This window comes from Salmo trutta, chromosome 17 (assembly GCF_901001165.1).
Source record: "Salmo trutta chromosome 17, fSalTru1.1, whole genome shotgun sequence".
NCBI lineage: Eukaryota > Metazoa > Chordata > Actinopteri > Salmoniformes > Salmonidae > Salmo > Salmo trutta.
Genome location: NC_042973.1, coordinates 48,938,192 through 48,954,877, shown reverse-complemented (window position 1 = coordinate 48,954,877; position 16,686 = coordinate 48,938,192). Strand labels below are relative to the sequence as shown.

Below are 16,686 nucleotides of genomic sequence, written 5' to 3'. Positions count from 1 at the left end.
GGAAGCCACTCCTCAGTTAAATGCACGAGATGTTTGCTGATCAAGGGATCGAGGGAAAGATGAACAGAGAAAAGTACAGCGAGATCCTTGATAAAAACCTGCTCCAGAGCGCTCAGGACCTCAGACTGGGGAAGGTTCACCTTCCAATAGGACAACAACCCTAACTACACAGCCAAGACAACACAGGAGTGTCTTAGGGACAAGCCTGTGTATGTTCTTGAGTGGCCCAGCCAGAGCCCGGACTTAAACCTGATCGAAGGTCTCTGGAGAGACCTGAAAATATCTGTGCAGCAACGATCCCCATCCAACCTGACAGAGCTTGAGAGGGGGGTAGAAACTCATCAAATACAGGTTTGCCAAGCTTGTAGCATCATACCCAAAAAGACTCAAGGCTGTAATCGCTGTCAAAGGTGATTCAACAAAGTACTGAGTAAAGGTCTGAATACTTATGTAAATATGTTACGGCTTGGTAGTCGTGGAGGAGGAATGAGGCGCAGGAAGCAGCGAACACAGGGTAGTGGTGTTTTTAATATACACTCACACAAAAACAAATGTTCCCACACACAGGGGAGAAAGTACATACGGCGTCAAAACAACGTCGACACGAACATAAGCCGTCTGTCAAATAAACAATCATTAATCCCGCACGAACAGGAGCGGGCCAGCTAAACTAAATAGACCCTCTAATGGCTAATTGACCACAGGTGTCACAAAATAAAAAAAGGGAAAAGCAAAAGGGAATCGGTGGCAGCTAATAGGCCGGTGATGACGACCGCCGAGCGCCACCCGAGCAGGAGGGGGCGCCACCGTCGGTGGGAATCGTGACAGTACCCCCCTCCTGACGCGCGGCTCCCGCAGCGCGCCGACACCGGCCTCGAGGTCGACCCGGAGGGCGAGGCGCAGGGCGATCCGGACGGAGGTGGTGGAACTCCCTCAACATAGATGGGTCTAGGACGTCCGCCGCCGGCACCCAGCACCTCTCCTCCGGGCCGTACCCCTCCCAGTCAACGAGGTACTGTAGGCCCCTCGCCCGGCGTCTCGAGTCCAGTATGGCCCGTATGCTGTACGCCGGGGACCCCCCGATGTCCAGAGGGGGCGGAGGGACCTCCGGCACCTCATCTTCGTGAAGGGGACCAGCTACCACCGGCCTGAGGAGAGACACATGAAACGAGGGGTTAATACGGTAATAGGAAGGGAGTTGCAACCGATAACACACCTCGTTTATCCTCCTCAGGACTTTGAAGGGCCCCACACACTGCGGCCCCAGCTTCCGGCAGGGCACGCGGAGGGGCAGGTTCCGGGTCGAGAGCCAGACCCTGTCTCCCGGTGCGAACACGGGCGCCTCACTGCGGTGGCGGTCAGCACTCCTCTTCTGCCGCGCACTGGCCTCCTTTAGTGAGTCCTGTACGGCTCTCCAGGTCTCTTTGGAGTGCTGGACCCAGTCCTCCACCGCAGGAGCCTCGGTCTGACTCCGGTGCCATGGTGCCAGGACCGGCTGGTAACCTAACACACACTGAAAGGGTGATATGTTAGTAGAGGAGTGGCGAAGTGAGTTCTGGGCTAACTCAGCCCAGGGAATATACCTCGCCCACTCCCCTGGCCGGTCCTGGCAATACGACCTCAGGAACCTGCCCACCTCCTGGTTCACCCTCTCCGCCTGCCCATTGCTCTCGGGGTGATAACCGGAGGTCAAACTGACCGAGACCCCCAGCCGCTCCATAAACGCTTTCCAGACCCTGGATGTGAACTGGGAACCTCGATCAGAGACAATGTCCTCCGGCACCCCGTAGTGCCGGAAGACGTGGGTAAATAGGGCCTCCGCAGTCTGCAGGGCCGTAGGGAGACCGGGCAATGGGACGAGACGGCAGGACTTAGAGAACCGATCCACAACCACCAGAATCGCCGTGTTCCCCTGAGAGGGGGGAAGATCTGTCAGGAAGTTGATGGACAGGTGCGACCATGGTCGTTGTGGAACGGGGAGGGGCTGTAACTTCCCTCTTGGTAGATGCCTAGGAGCCTTACTCTGGGCACACACCGAACAGGAAGAGACATAGGACCTCACGTCCTTAGCTAAGGTGGGCCACCAGTACTTCCCCCTTAGACTCCGCACTGTCCTCGCCTCACCAGGATGACCCGCAGTGGGTAGCGTGTGCGCCCACCGAATCAAACGATCACGAACACCGAGCGGCACATACATGCGCCCCAAGGGCACCTGCGCAGGCGCAGGTTCTAACACCAATGCCCGCTCGATGTCCGCGTCCACCTCCCATACCACAGGGGCCACCAGCCTAGACGCTGGAATGATGGGAGTTGGATCGATGGGCCGGTCCTCCGTGTCATAGAGACGGGACAGCGCGTCGGCCCTAGTATTCAGGGAACCCGGTCTATAGGAGATGGTAAACCTAAACCGGGCGAAGAACATGGCCCACCTCGCCTGACGTGGATTCAGTCTCCTCGCTGCCCGGATGTACTCCAGGTTTCGGTGGTCGGTCCAGATGAGAAAGGGGTGTTTAGCCCCCTCAAGCCAGTGCCGCCACACCCTCAGAGCCTTAACCACTGCTAGCAACTCCCTGTCCCCCACATCGTAGTTACGCTCCTCCGAACTGAGCTTCTTCGAAAAGAAAGCGCAGGGGCGGAGTTTCAATGGCACACCCGAGCGCTGTGATAGCACGGCACCCACCCCAGCCTCGGACGCGTCCACCTCCACTACGAACGCTAAAGACGGGTCCGGGTGCGCCAACACGGGTGCGTCGGTGAACAGGTTCTTCAACTTCTTGAAGGCTCCGTCCGCCTCCGTCGACCATCGCAAACGCACCGGCCCCCCCTTCAGCAGTGAGGTAATGGGAGCCGCTACCTGGCCAAAACCCCGGATAAACCTCCGGTAGTAATTGGCAAAGCCTAAAAACCGCTGCACCTCCTTCACCGTGGTTGGAGTCGGCCAATTACGCACGGCCTTAACGCGGTCACACTCCATCACCACCCCCGTGGTGGAAATGCGATAACCCAGAAAGGAGACGGCTCGTTTGGAAAACTCACACTTCTCAGCCTTAACGTATAGGTCATGCTCCAGCAGTCTACCAAGCACCTTGCGCACCAGGGACACATGCGCGGAGCGGGTGGCGGAATATATCAGGATGTCATCGATATAGACTATCATGCCCTGCCCGTGCAGGTCCCTGAGAATCTCGTCAACAAAGGATTGAAAGACGGCTGGAGCATTTTTCAACCCATACGGCATGACGAGGTACTCATAATGGCCTGATGTGGTACTAAAGGCGGTTTTCCACTCGTCTCCCTTCTTGATACGCACCAGATTATACGCGCTCCTGAGATCCAGTTTTGTGAAGAACTGTGCTCCGTGAAATGATTCCACCGCCGTAGCGATGAGAGGTAGTGGGTAACTAAACCCCACCGTAATAGCGTTTAGACCTCGGTAATCAATGCACGGACGCAGACCTCCCTCCTTTTTCTTCACAAAAAAGAAACTCGAGGAAGCGGGTGAGATGGAGGGCCGAATGTACCCCTGTCCCAGGGATTCCGTGACATATGTCTCTAGCCGCAGTCTCCTCCTGTGACAAGGGGTACACGTGATTCCTGGGAAGAGCAGCGTCAACCTGGAGATCTATCGCACAATCCCCCTGTCGATGAGGTGGTAATTTAGTCGCCCTCTTTTTACAAAAGGCGATCGCCAAATCGGCGTATTCAGGGGGAATGCGCACGGTGGACACCTGGTCTGGACTCTCCACCGACGTGGCACCTATGGAAACTCCTAGACACCTACCTGAACACTCCTCTGACCACCCCTGGAGAACCCCGTTTCCACGAAATACGGGGATTGTGACCAGCCAGCCAGGGGACCCCCAGCACCACCGGAAACGCAGGCGAATCAATAAGGAAAAAACTAATGCGTTCCTTATGATTCCCCTGCGTTACCATGTCCAGTGGCACCGTAGACTCCCTGACTAACCCTGACCCTAATGGCCGGCTATCTAGGGAGTGCACAGGGAAAGGGGAATCTATCGGCACCCGCGGAATGCCCAGCTTAATGGCAAGTCCACGGTCCATAAAATTCCCAGCTGCGCCTGAATCGACTAGCGCCCTATGCTGGGAAGAGGGAAAAAATTTAGTAAACAAAACAGGTAAAAACACGTGACCAACAGGGGGTTCTGGGTGAATCTGGTGCTGACTCACCTGAGGTGACCGAGAAGTGTTCTGCCTGCCATCTCGACTCCCAGACTGGCTCCTCCTGCACCGGTCGGCCGTGTGTCCTCTCCGACCACAGCTGGTGCAGGAGGAGCCACCTCCTCCGGTGCCCCTTTGCACGGCCCCCCCTACCTCTATAGGGGTAGGGGCGGGGGGTGCACAGGGGTGGAACGGGCAGGACCCTCTCCGAACGCCCGCGGGCAGCCAGCAAATTGTCCAGTCGTATGGACATATCTATGAGCTCGTCCAGGGACAGAGCTGTGTCCCGACAGGCCAGCTCCCTGCGGACGTCCGCCCGGAGACTGCAGCGGTAGTGGTCTATGAGGGCACTGTCGTTCCACCCCGCCCCAGCAGCCAAGGTCCTGAACTCCAGCGCGAAGTCCTGGGCACTCCTCGTCTCCTGCCTGAGGTGGAACAGCCGTTCACCCGCCGCTCTTCCTTCCGGAGGGTGGTCGAACACGGCCCGAAAGCGGCGGGTGAACTCTGGGTAGTGGTCCCTCGCCGAGTCTGGACCGTTCCAGACCGCATTAGCCCACTCCAGAGCTCGGCCCGTCAGGCAGGAAACGAGGGCACTCACGCTCTCCTCCCCCGTGGGAGCAGGTCTGACGGTGGCCAGGTACAGCTCAAGCTGGAGCAAAAATCCCTGGCACCCAGCCGCCGCCCCATCGTACTCCCTCGGGAGCGCCAAACGAAGCGCGCCAGAGCCAGACGTCATGGGGGGCGAAGATGGCTGTATCGGGGGAAGTGGAGGTGGAGAGAGGATACCACTTCTCTCCCATCGGTCCATCCTCTCCATCATCTGGTCCATTGCCGATCCGATGCGATGGAGGACTGTCGTGTGGTGGAGTACGCGTTCCTCCATCGAGGGCAGAGGAGTGGCCGCTGCTCCCGCTGATTCCATGCCTTTTATCTTGGTGCGGGATTCTGTTACGGCTTAGTAGTCGTGGAGGAGGAATGAGGCGCAGGAAGCAGCGAACACAGGGTAGTGGTGTTTTTAATATACACTCACACAAAAACAAATGTTCCCACACACAGGGGAGAAAGTACATACGGCGTCAAAACAACGTCGACACGAACATAAGCCGTCTGTCAAATAAACAATCATTAATCCCGCACGAACAGGAGCGGGCCAGCTAAACTAAATAGCCCCTCTAATGGCTAATTGACCACAGGTGTCACAAAATAAAAAAAGGGAAAAGCAAAAGGGAATCGGTGGCAGCTAATAGGCCGGTGACGACGACCGCCGAGCGCCACCCGAGCAGGAGGGGGCGCCACCGTCGGTGGGAATCGTGACAAAATATGATATTTCAGTTTTTATTTTAAATAAATTAGCAAAAATGTTTGGGTATTATTGGGTATTGTATGTCGATTGATGAGGGGAAAAACTATTTAAATAATTTTACAATAAGGCTGTAATGTAACAAAATGTGAAAAGTCAAGCGCTCTGAATACTTTCCGAATGAGCTGTACAATTAGGAAGGTACCTTGAAACCATCAGGAAGATTATTTTTGCAATATAAACCAGTGGTGAAAAAGCACATACTTTAAATGTTATGAGACCCATATTGCTGACTTCATGGATATCAGGGGGCCTATTTCATTAGAACTCAAGAGGCTTCATCTCCTCATGGTGGCCATATTTCACCATAATGAATGTGTTTTTTGTCATTCCTCTCTCTGCAGTAGTTAATTGCTCATCTTCATTTTTACTCTCTATTTGAATGATGCAAGCTATATAGTTTTTTTACAAACCTCTTGCTAAAAAAAAATACTTTCCTTATGACTACACAATGCGGTTGTGTTACAAGAGTTGTATTTATTCCTTGGGAGGTACACTTGCAGAGCCTTCAGAAAGTATTTACACCCCTTGTTGTGTTACAGCCTACAGTTAAAATGGATCAAAATGTTGTCAGTGGCCTTACACACAATACCCAATAATGTTGAAGTGAAATTCTGTTGTTCGAAATGTTTACTAACTAATAAAAAATGAAAAGCTGAAATATCTTAGGTCAATAAGTATTCAATCCCTTTGTTTTGGCAAACCTAAATAAGTTCAGTGGTAAAAATGTGCTTAACAGGTCACATAATAAGTTGCATGGACTCACTCTATGTGCAATAATGTTATACATTATTTTTGAATGACTACCTCATCTCTGTACCCCACAGTCAAGCAGTGAATTTCATATACAGTTTCAACCACAAAAAACGGAGGTTTTACAATGCCTCGCAAAGAAGGTCACCTATTGGTAGATGTGTATTTTTTGGTGAAAAGGTGGACATGGAATATCCCTTTGAGCATGGTGAAGTTACTAATTACACTTTGGATGGTGTATCAATACACCCAGTCACTACAAAGATAAAGGCGTCGTTCCTAACTTCTACCATAATAACCTAATTGACAGAGTGGAAAGAAGGAAACCTGTGAATAATACAAAAATTCAAAAGCATGCATCCTGTTTGCAACAAGGCACTAAACTAATACTGTAAAAAATGTGGCTAAGCAATTCACTTTTCGTCCTGACTACAAAGTGTTGTATAGGATTTTCCCCAAACATAACACAATACTGAGTACCACTCTCCATATTTTCAAGCATAGTGGTGGCTGCATCATGTTATGGGTATGCTTGTAATCATTAAGGACTGGGGAGTTTTTCAGAATGAAAAATAAATAAAATGGAGCTAAGCACAGACAAAATCCTAGAGGAAAACTTGGTTCAGTCTGTTTTCCACCAGACACTTGGAGATGAATTCACCTTTCAGCAGGACAATAACCTAAAACACAAAGCCAAATCTACACTGGAGTTGCTTACCAAGAAGACAGTGTCCCTGAGTGGCCGAGTTTCAGTTTTGACTTAAATCTACTTGAAAATATATGGCAAGACTTGAAAATACTTCTCTAGCAATGATCAACAACCATTTTGACAGAGCTTGAATAATTTTGAAAAGAATAATGGGCAAATGTTGCACAATCCAGGTGTGGAAAGCTCTTAGAGACTTACAGTACACAAAGACTCACAGCTGTAATCACTGCCAAAGGTTATCATGTATTGACTAAGGGGGTTGAATACTTATTTTATCAAGGTTTTGATTAGTGTTTGATATTTTTGATACTGATTAGCACTTTTATTTTTCAGATATTTTTTAATCGTTATTTTACTAGGCAAGTCAGTTAAAACCTCTCTGGGGTATGTGGGACGATTTCGTCCCACCTACGTAACAGCTACTGAAATTCCAGTGGCGCGATTTTTGAATCGTTAGAAATACTATTACTTCAATTTCTCAAACATATGACTATTTTACAGCTATTTAAAGACAAGACTCTCCTTTATCTAACCAAACTGTCCGATTTCAAAAAGGCTTTACAGCGAAAGCAAAACATTAGATTATGTCAGCAGAGTACCCAGCCAGAAATAATCACACAGCCATTTTTCAAGCTAGCATATCATGTCACATAAACCCAAACCACAGCTAAATGCAGCACTAACCTTTGATGATCTTCATCAGATGACACACCTAGGACATTGTGTTATACAATACATGCATGTCTGTTCAATCAAGTTCATATTTATATCAAAAACCAGCTTTTTACATTAGCATGTGACGTTCAGAACTAGCATTCCCAACCAACACTTCCGGTGATTTTACTAAATTACTCACGATAAACGTTCACAAAAAGCATAACAATTATTTTAAGAATTATAGATACAGAACTCCTCTATGCACTCGATATGTCCGATTTTAAAATAGCTTTTCGGATGAAGCACATTTTGCAATAATCTAAGTACATAGCCCGGCGTTACAGGGCTAGCTATTTAGACACCCTGCAAGTTTAGCCTTCACCAAAATCACATTTCCTATAAGAAAAATGTTCTTACCTTGCTTGTTCTTCATCAGAATACACTGCCAGGACTTCTACTTCAATAACAAATGTTGGTTTGGTCCCAAATAATCCATCGTTATATCCAAACAGCGACGTTTTGTTCGTGAGTTCTAGAATGCTTCTTCACGGTCCCGCGCATGGCGCATTGGCGTGTCAAAAATGTCTAAATATTCCATTACCGTACTTCGAAGCATGTCAACCGCTGTTTAAAACCAATTTTTATGCCATTTATGTCGTAGAGAAGTGATAATATTCCGACCGGGAGTATGCATTGAGCCTAAACAGCCGAATAAAATTTCTCCTCAGAAGCGACTCATGCACGCGCATCATTCAAAGGTCCTCGGAGCAGCCACTTACAAAAGGCGATAATCTGTTTCAACCTGAGGCTCCCTCGTAAACCTTCAGGTTTTTCGCGGGCTCTGAGAGCCTATTGGAGCCCTGGGAATTGTCACGTTACAGCTTAGATCCTTACTTTTCAATAAAAAGATGCAAGACGCACGACTCCTTGTCAGACAGGGTACTTCCTGCTTGAAACCTTGTCAGGTTTTTGCCTGCCATAGGAGTTCTGTTATACTCACAGACACCATTCAAACAGTTTTAGAAAATTCAGAGTGTTTTCTATCCAAACCTGAACAATAATATGCATATTCTAGCTTCTGAGTTGGTGTAGGAGGCAGTTAAAAATGGGAACATATTTTTTCCAAAATTCTCAATACTGCCCCCTAGCCCAGACAGGTTTAAGAACAAATTCTTATTTTCAATGACAGCCTAGGAACAGTGGCCTTGTTCAGGGGCAGACATATTTTTACCTTGTCAGCTCAGGGATTCGATCTTGCAACCTTCCAGTTACTAGTCCAACGCTCTAACCACTAGGCTACCTGCCGCCTCTGTTTTCCAAATGTTAGAATATTTTGAATTTTTCTTCCGCTTTGACATTAGAGTATTTTTGTAGATCATTGACAAAAAAGGACAATTAAATCCATTTCAATCCCACTTTGTAACACAACAAAATGTGGAAAAAGTCAAGGTGTGTGAATACTTTCTGAAGGCACTGTACTTAGAGGAGTTTGAGCCCTTTGGAGATTAGATTCCATTTTTGTCATTGAGGTAAATGAAATTGGAATTGCAGTTTACTTCCTGAATTGACTGAATTGAAATGGCATTGACCCCAACTAAGTACAGCAGCGGACACGGTCTCTACCTCTGTCCCACATTGACCTCATGTTTCTGGAGTGGGGTGGATAATCTGGCCCTCGGGCCCTCAGTCTCAGCATGGGGGCTGAGGACACTCTGAGCCACAGATAGGTTCACTCCTTTCAGGCTCTCGGCCCAATTGGCCTGCTCCATGGAGGTAAAGCCGGCAGCCAACTGCCAGAGGCCATCGGTTACGATAAGCCGCTCTGGCCCATTGCAGCCCACTGACTCTGAATAGAAGGGTCAGTATAGCTGAAGCTCCAGCCAGGCACAAGCCTCCTGACACAACAACAAACATCCCATACTGCAATGACAAATAGCAAGTAGAAACAACTCCCTGTATAATATAACAACCTAGGAATAGGAAAATGCACAACGTGTGTGTGTGTATATGTCTGTGCGTGTGTGCGTGTTAGGCTGACATTAGGCTGAAAGCACACAGTATAAGCACAGATGAGAGATACACTAAGTCTACTCTCTCACTTTGATCTTTGTCCTGCACTCTGAACCTGCCACAGCTAGGCATTAAAAAGCACATAAGTCCCTATGGAAGAAGCTGCACTATTGTGGAGCTGGAAGTGGTTTGGGCTTTCCATGATTAGATAGAGGCAGGTTGGCATTTATTGTCATGAATCTTGCCCTGGAGGCAGCTCTGCAGAGTGGTCACTACCTGGCACAGCCACAAAGTCATAAAATATGATTTTAAACCTAACCCTAATCACACCCAAATGCCTAACCCTAACATTAAGACCAAAAAGCATAACATTTTTACGATATAGCCAATTTGGACTTTGCAGCTGGCCCATCTAGGTTGTCAGTTCTGCCACCAGGGCAATATTCATGACAATAAACTTCAACCTGCTGATTAGAGCTGAGGAGATGCTGTATTTTGTATTTTGCTGCTCTGGTAATTGGATTCAGACAGATCCCACTGGTACTGTTAGGATTAATTGGAAGGTGAAAGGCTTCACAAACACTGTAATTGAGTTTCCGAAAATAAAAAGCCACTTTTATAGAAGTAGAGATCCTCTTTAGTAGCTAATCACTACAAACCACAGAAACACTCTCCAACACAGATTAATAGTGACACTTAGAAAGTAAGTTGGGTCAGTAGCAATTTAACCTATTATTTTCTGCAAAATAATTGCAAGATCAAATGTGAGGGCGACTACCATGGTTTATGGGTCATCAATCTTACAAATATACAGACGAACACTTATACACTAGTACACACTTAACCTATACAATGTGAAGGTATTTTAGAGTCTCTAACATAGAATGTATTGTATAAACTGGTGAAATCTAGCTAGTCCACCACAAAAGCAAAGAAAGACATATTACACCGTATGGTATCTTGGCTAACAGCTGCTGATGAACGAGGACTGACGGCATGTGATGGGGCTCCTCCATTAGAAAAACACAACCAGATGTTATTTCTAAAGGGGATCATCTGCTTATTACCGTGATTTCCAGCAGGAATAACTCAGCTCAGTGCCTCAGCGACTGCTGCTTAGCAGTGGCGGGCGTTATTCAGCACGACAGGCAGATGTGTGGGTGCATGCGTCGTGCGAGGTGTGACTTTGTTGTGTTGATGACAGAACAGTGGTTGGATCCCAAATAGCACCCTATTCTCTTTATAGTGCATTATATAGTCAATAGGCTGCTATTGCAGAGGCACCCATTGTCTTTCTTCTATCTCCAGACCTGCTCTACTTAGGAAGGAGCAATTATCCATTTCATAATTTCACCATTATAATTGGAAGTACTCATTTGGATTGGATTGAATTTAAATGCAAAGTGGCAGTTGGTTTATGAGTGACCATATTGTTTGTGGTTATTTTGTGTGTCAGTGTTTCCGCTGCAGTCAGTTAACTGTGGCGCTGCACCACCCACCGCAAAATCATTCCCACCACACCCAAATAATACTGTATGAAACATGAACAAATATTTCTGTCAAGGTGCACTGAAGATGCTAGAAAAGTCCATATTTACTTTTTCTCTGCAAACAAAATGAGTAATGAATAGAAAAATCCGACAACCCCATAGTAGAATAGAATTTACCGAGACACATTCAAGTGACATTGGGAGGGAAACCAGCATTCTGACAAGCAGTCAATGCATAACAATTTTTGCAATTGTGGAGAAACAGCAGTTTTAATGGACTTTGTTAAAAAGAAGGTGATCCCAGCATATAAAGCACATGAATAGGCCTATGTCTGGATTTGATTAGTCTAGGGCCAAGTCTAGGAGCAAAAGTCTCCTTAACAACTTCTACCCCCAAGCCATAAGACTGCTGAACAATTAATCAAATGCCCACCCAGACTATTTACATTGACCCCCCCCAGCAAATGTAGGGCCTACCCGTCACAAGAAAAAAAGTTGCCATGATGACATGATAGGTCTACATGCATTGTGAACTGCCCTCCATACTGAGATGGAATGTATGTCCCCACCTTGAGCGTGTAGAGAAGCCAGATTTAGACATTGCATATAGTTTAACAGTTCTATTTCACATCATGCTGTTCATATAAATAATTTATTATCATTTGCCGGTTTCTCGCCGCTATTTATCCCGGGTGTCACGTCCTGACCAGTAAAGGGGGTTGTTTGGTCAGGAGGTGTTTGTTTCATGTGTTTCAGGGTTTTTGGTTTATGTTCTATGTTTAAGTTTCTTGGGTTGACCTTCAATTGGAGGCAGCTGTTCCTCATTGCCTCTAATTGAAGGTCCTATTTAGTAGGGGTGTTTTTCCTGTGTTTTGTGGTTTCCTGTTTTGTGTATGTTGCACCTGACGGGACTGTTTTCGGTCGTTTTGTTGTTTTGTGTGTTTAAGTTTAAAATAAAGTAAACATGAGCACTTTACACGCCGCATCTTGGTCCCCATTAGACGACCCGCGTTACACCGGGAGTGGTTTCGAGCGGTAAATCTTATCAAGATCCCTGTTTTCTTGAATGTGTTTTTTGAATCACTCCTCGTGGGCACATTCGGTAATACTGTATACCCCGGTATGGTACAGAAATGTTATGACGGTATGAAAATCTGGATATAGCCCAACCGCAATGCATGAGTGTCGGGATGAGAGAGGGGGGAGAGAGCGAGAGTTGTATAGTGAGAGAGAGAAAGAGAGCGAAGGGAGTGTGTTCTAGTCTTACTCTGGATTTTGAATCTGAAAATCGCCTTTTGTCTCTGTTTAAACCTTTTACTAGACCTGCATGTTAACGTTTGTATAGATGAATGATTGCACATAGCCTAGTCTAAGACAACAACTTTACCGTCCAGTGACCACCATATTCCAGATGCTCAAAACTAACGACCACTAAAACAACCACTCACTCCATCACGTAAACCGCTTGTGGAGTTGAGTTGAGGTCCATGTGAACTAAAACGATTGTGACAGGGCTGGTTAGCGTGAGCTGTCTTTGATGGACGCTCTCATCGCTATATGCACAGTTTGGGCAGCTGGGATAGGATCTCTAGCTCCAAGGCAACGCACACAGGCCTGTGATGTTTTATCAAGCACACAGGCTTTGGTTTATGCTGTCTGTCCTGTAGGAAGAACAGCTGTTCGCATGAATCTTTAATGCACATCGGCCACATCATTGTTGCTTCATTCTGGCAGATGTAGATCTGGATCCTCTCACTTTAAACTGTTTCAAGTCGCCTTCACTTAGAGAATGTTAAATCCCCATTCATTCAAGTGTCTCGCTTCCTACAGGAAAGTAGCGAACACAGTTTGAAATGCACCATGGGGCAGTTAGCTCACAGCCGGATTGTGGAAATAAATATGAATCTCGCCACATTCACAAGCTTCCTAAGCTATTGCATATATCAGGAGTCGACAGCAATCAATATATCACATTTGCTTCTGTCAATAAATGAAGCCCACCACCAGTCTGAAAATCAACTACATTGGCTTTTTACTGGAGAATGAGAAGATCTGGACACCAGCCAAAACCAATTCAAACTGTATAGTAAGCAGCCTGTTAAGTTTAAAGTTATAGAATCAACTTAAAATTACAATCTATGAGAACACTTAAGCTTCTTCACTGTTTGTGCACATACATCACTAAAAAGTTGCACACGGCACTGAGAACAGACTAGGCTGTGCCACTGTCAATGGCATAACATCTACTCTGGCTGTCGGTTTAAATTGCTCTACATGGCGACTCTACCGTCTGTATCACAGAAGTGTGAAAAGCAATAACAGGAGCAAAGTGCAACAGTGGCTTTGATGTCAATATTTTCCCTCTTGATAAACCCTATGGGCAAGTGCCCTTCTTCAGCCAGCCAACACAAACAAAGCTTTGTCGTTGTTTGATCCTGTCAACAGAGTATGGATAGGCTGAAAATATAGACCCTCTACTCCAAGGCTCAATGTCTTCAGTCTATGTCTGAGGTTGGCCTAGCACTCTAGCGGTCACACATACTGCCCCTGGAGACAAGGTTTAGATCCCACAAGCCACCTCTTCTAAAATCGGCATCCGATTATTAATCTCTGACACAGTCTATCGCTCTATGTAAAAAACAACAATGAAACTGCCGTCCTTAAAAATAAAAAATACATTGTCCTCAGCCTCACCTCCCAGATTCATGCGAGGAACTGATAGAAAAACAGTGTGTATCTCTAATCATTTAATAACAATGAGATGGGTACATATAGTAGTTACAGAAAATAATATATATTTACAAAATGACCAAGTGGGTAACCACATTCTGTGTCTGTACCGCTGCCAGTCAGGAGGAAAGGAGATGACTCATTTGAAAATGCTAATTGGGATATATAAACGAGCGGCTGTGAGACAGAACTTTCTCAGTGTGTTCACCTTTTATAATGTCAGATCCCAACGACAGGCATAATTCGCTCTGTCACACTGAATGTTATAGTATTGTAGCTTATCTGAAGTAAGGAGAAGTACAGTATGCAGAAAAATAAAAGGAACAACTATATAGAATAAAAGACGTTTGCTCACTGTTTTGCTGCTCACTTGGTTCTACAGAGTATTGCCATTCAATTAAACAAATAACTATTCACGTCTAACAGAGTCAAGCTCATATGAGTGTTGTATGAAATGTTATAGTACCTTTCAGCAGAAGTCAGATGTCTTTTTGAGAGGAGTTCTGGTTGCTCTGAAGGTTGACATGGACTGGATCCACAAACAGATGCTCCTCAGTAGTTTCTGTCAAAACAAAGACAAAGAGAGAGACAGTCAGCCCAACCCCGGAAACGTAATTCATTATACACATCAGTGTGCCATTGTTCCGCTATGTACCCTTTGTGTATGTGAGGTGCACATCAATGTGCTGTATGTAACGCGTGTGTGAGTGCGTGTGTGGTGCACACAAAATGTATTGTACAGTGTGTGTGTAAGTGTGTGTGCATATGAGTGTGCATGTGAGAGAGTCCCTCATTTTCTGCATACAAATTACTGTAATGTACAGTACAGCGAACAATAAGGCCCCAACTCCCCCGGCTTCCAACTCCTGTGCCTCCTGCCTAGTACTCTGCCTTACATTTGAAGATTACTCTCCTTTCCAGTTTCCCTTAGGAGAGAAAAAAAAGCTGGCTACAGTGTCCAGGAACTCGTTCTCTCTCTAGTCTAACTGTCACTTGTCTCTCTCTCATGCTCTCTATCTAGTCTAACTGTCTCTCTCTGAGGCTGTGCAGAGACACTGATGGTCGAGATGGGATGTTGTGGTTCTCCCACACAGAAGCACTGTAATTGGCTCACCATGATGGGTCATAAACATACATCACAAGGGCAGTGGAGTGCCAAGCAGACAGCTAACTAAGCTTCTCGCTCTCTCTGCTTCTTACACATAAAGAGACACACACGCGCACACACCCCAATGATACACACATGCACACACACACTTGAATGTACGTACACACAAACATACCCATATACACACAATATGGCACCGACATACACGGTCACCCTGTTTCTAACTTTTAGCCAACTTTGCAGTATTTCTCATTTATTTAATCATTTCTTACATTATTTGCTTAGAATGTCTCATATTAGTACCTACAGCCGAAAATAACTTTTGGATATTAGATTGGCGGTCACTCGCCAGCATTTCGACCATATATTTGACTTCCCTGAACTGGATCCTTTGTTTGTACTTACTGAGGGAGCTCCATTCATCCCAGGGTCTGCAGCAAAATGAAGAAGAGGAAGAAGAAGTGGGGTCCTAGTCAGACTGAAGCGGCGTGCGTACCATCCACCGCTTCTGAATATATTACTCGCTAATGTTCAGTCCCTGAATAATAAAGTAGATGAGCTCAGGGCGAGGACCTCCTTCCAGAGAGACATCAGGGACGGTAACATACTGTTTTACAGAATCATGTCTCTCCGGATATATTGTCCCCGTCCATTCAGCCAGCTGGGTTCTCTGTCCATCGCGCAGACAGGTCGTCTCTGAAAATTGTATCGACGTATACACTGACTCGGCGACTAGGTTCATCGGGAAGTGCATAGAGGATGTTGTTCCCACTGTGACGATTAGAACTAGATCCAAACCACAAAAATGTGGATAGATGGCAGCATTTGTGCAAAACTGAAACACGAACAAACACATTTAACCATGGCAAGGTGACTGGGAACATGAACGTGTACAAACAGACCAGCTATGACCTCTGTAAGGAAACCAGAGATGCAAAATGACAGTAGAGGGACAAAGTTGAGTCACAGTTCAACGGCTCAGATATGAGACGTGTGGCAGAGACTCCAGACAATAATGGATAATAAAGGGAAAGTCAGCCATGATCTGGACACCGATGCCTTGTTCCCGGTTAAAACTAAACATATCGCCCTCCTGTCATTGTGAAGTCCTTTGACAGGCTAGTTAAAGATCATATCATCTCCACTTTACCTGGAGGTGATATGACAGATTCACAGACAACGCAATCATCATTGCGCTGAATATTGCCCTATCCCACCTGGACAAGGTAGGCAACAACACCTCCGCCATGCTGATCATGGACTACGAGCACACCCTCATCCACATAGATGGGGCCGCAGTGAAGAGGGTCAAAAGCTTCAAGTTCCTCGACGTGCACATCACTGAGGACATGAAATGGTCCCTCCACACCGACAGCGTGGTGAAGCGCTCTTTTCAACCTCAGGAGGCTGAATATATTTGTGTTGGCCACTAAAACCCTCAGATGCACCATCAAGAGCATTCTGTCGGAATGTATCACCGCCTGGTATGGCAACTGTACAGGTGCTTCAAAGCTGGGGCTGAGAGACTGTTAAACAGCTTATATCTCCAGGCCATCAGAATGCTAAACAGTCATCACTTGACACTGTCACTAGCCAGTATCTGGTACTCTACTCTACCTCCATCCAGTAAATGTCAGGGGATCCAGGCAGTAGATAAAGATACAGTCTCCACAACAAGATCAGACAC

At 46.5% G+C, this 16,686-nt stretch overlaps 1 protein-coding gene across 1 annotated transcript in view; it reads right to left on the bottom strand.

Moving 5' to 3' along the window:
* LOC115152337 (alpha-1,3-mannosyl-glycoprotein 4-beta-N-acetylglucosaminyltransferase C-like) overlaps positions 1 to 16,686 on the bottom strand; it is a 216,377-nt gene that overhangs the window by 87,294 nt on the left and 112,397 nt on the right. The window contains exon 3 of the mRNA XM_029697106.1: positions 14,358 to 14,453. The gene's annotated coding sequence lies outside the window, so the exon portion shown is untranslated. The remainder of the gene's footprint in view (positions 1 to 14,357; positions 14,454 to 16,686) is intronic.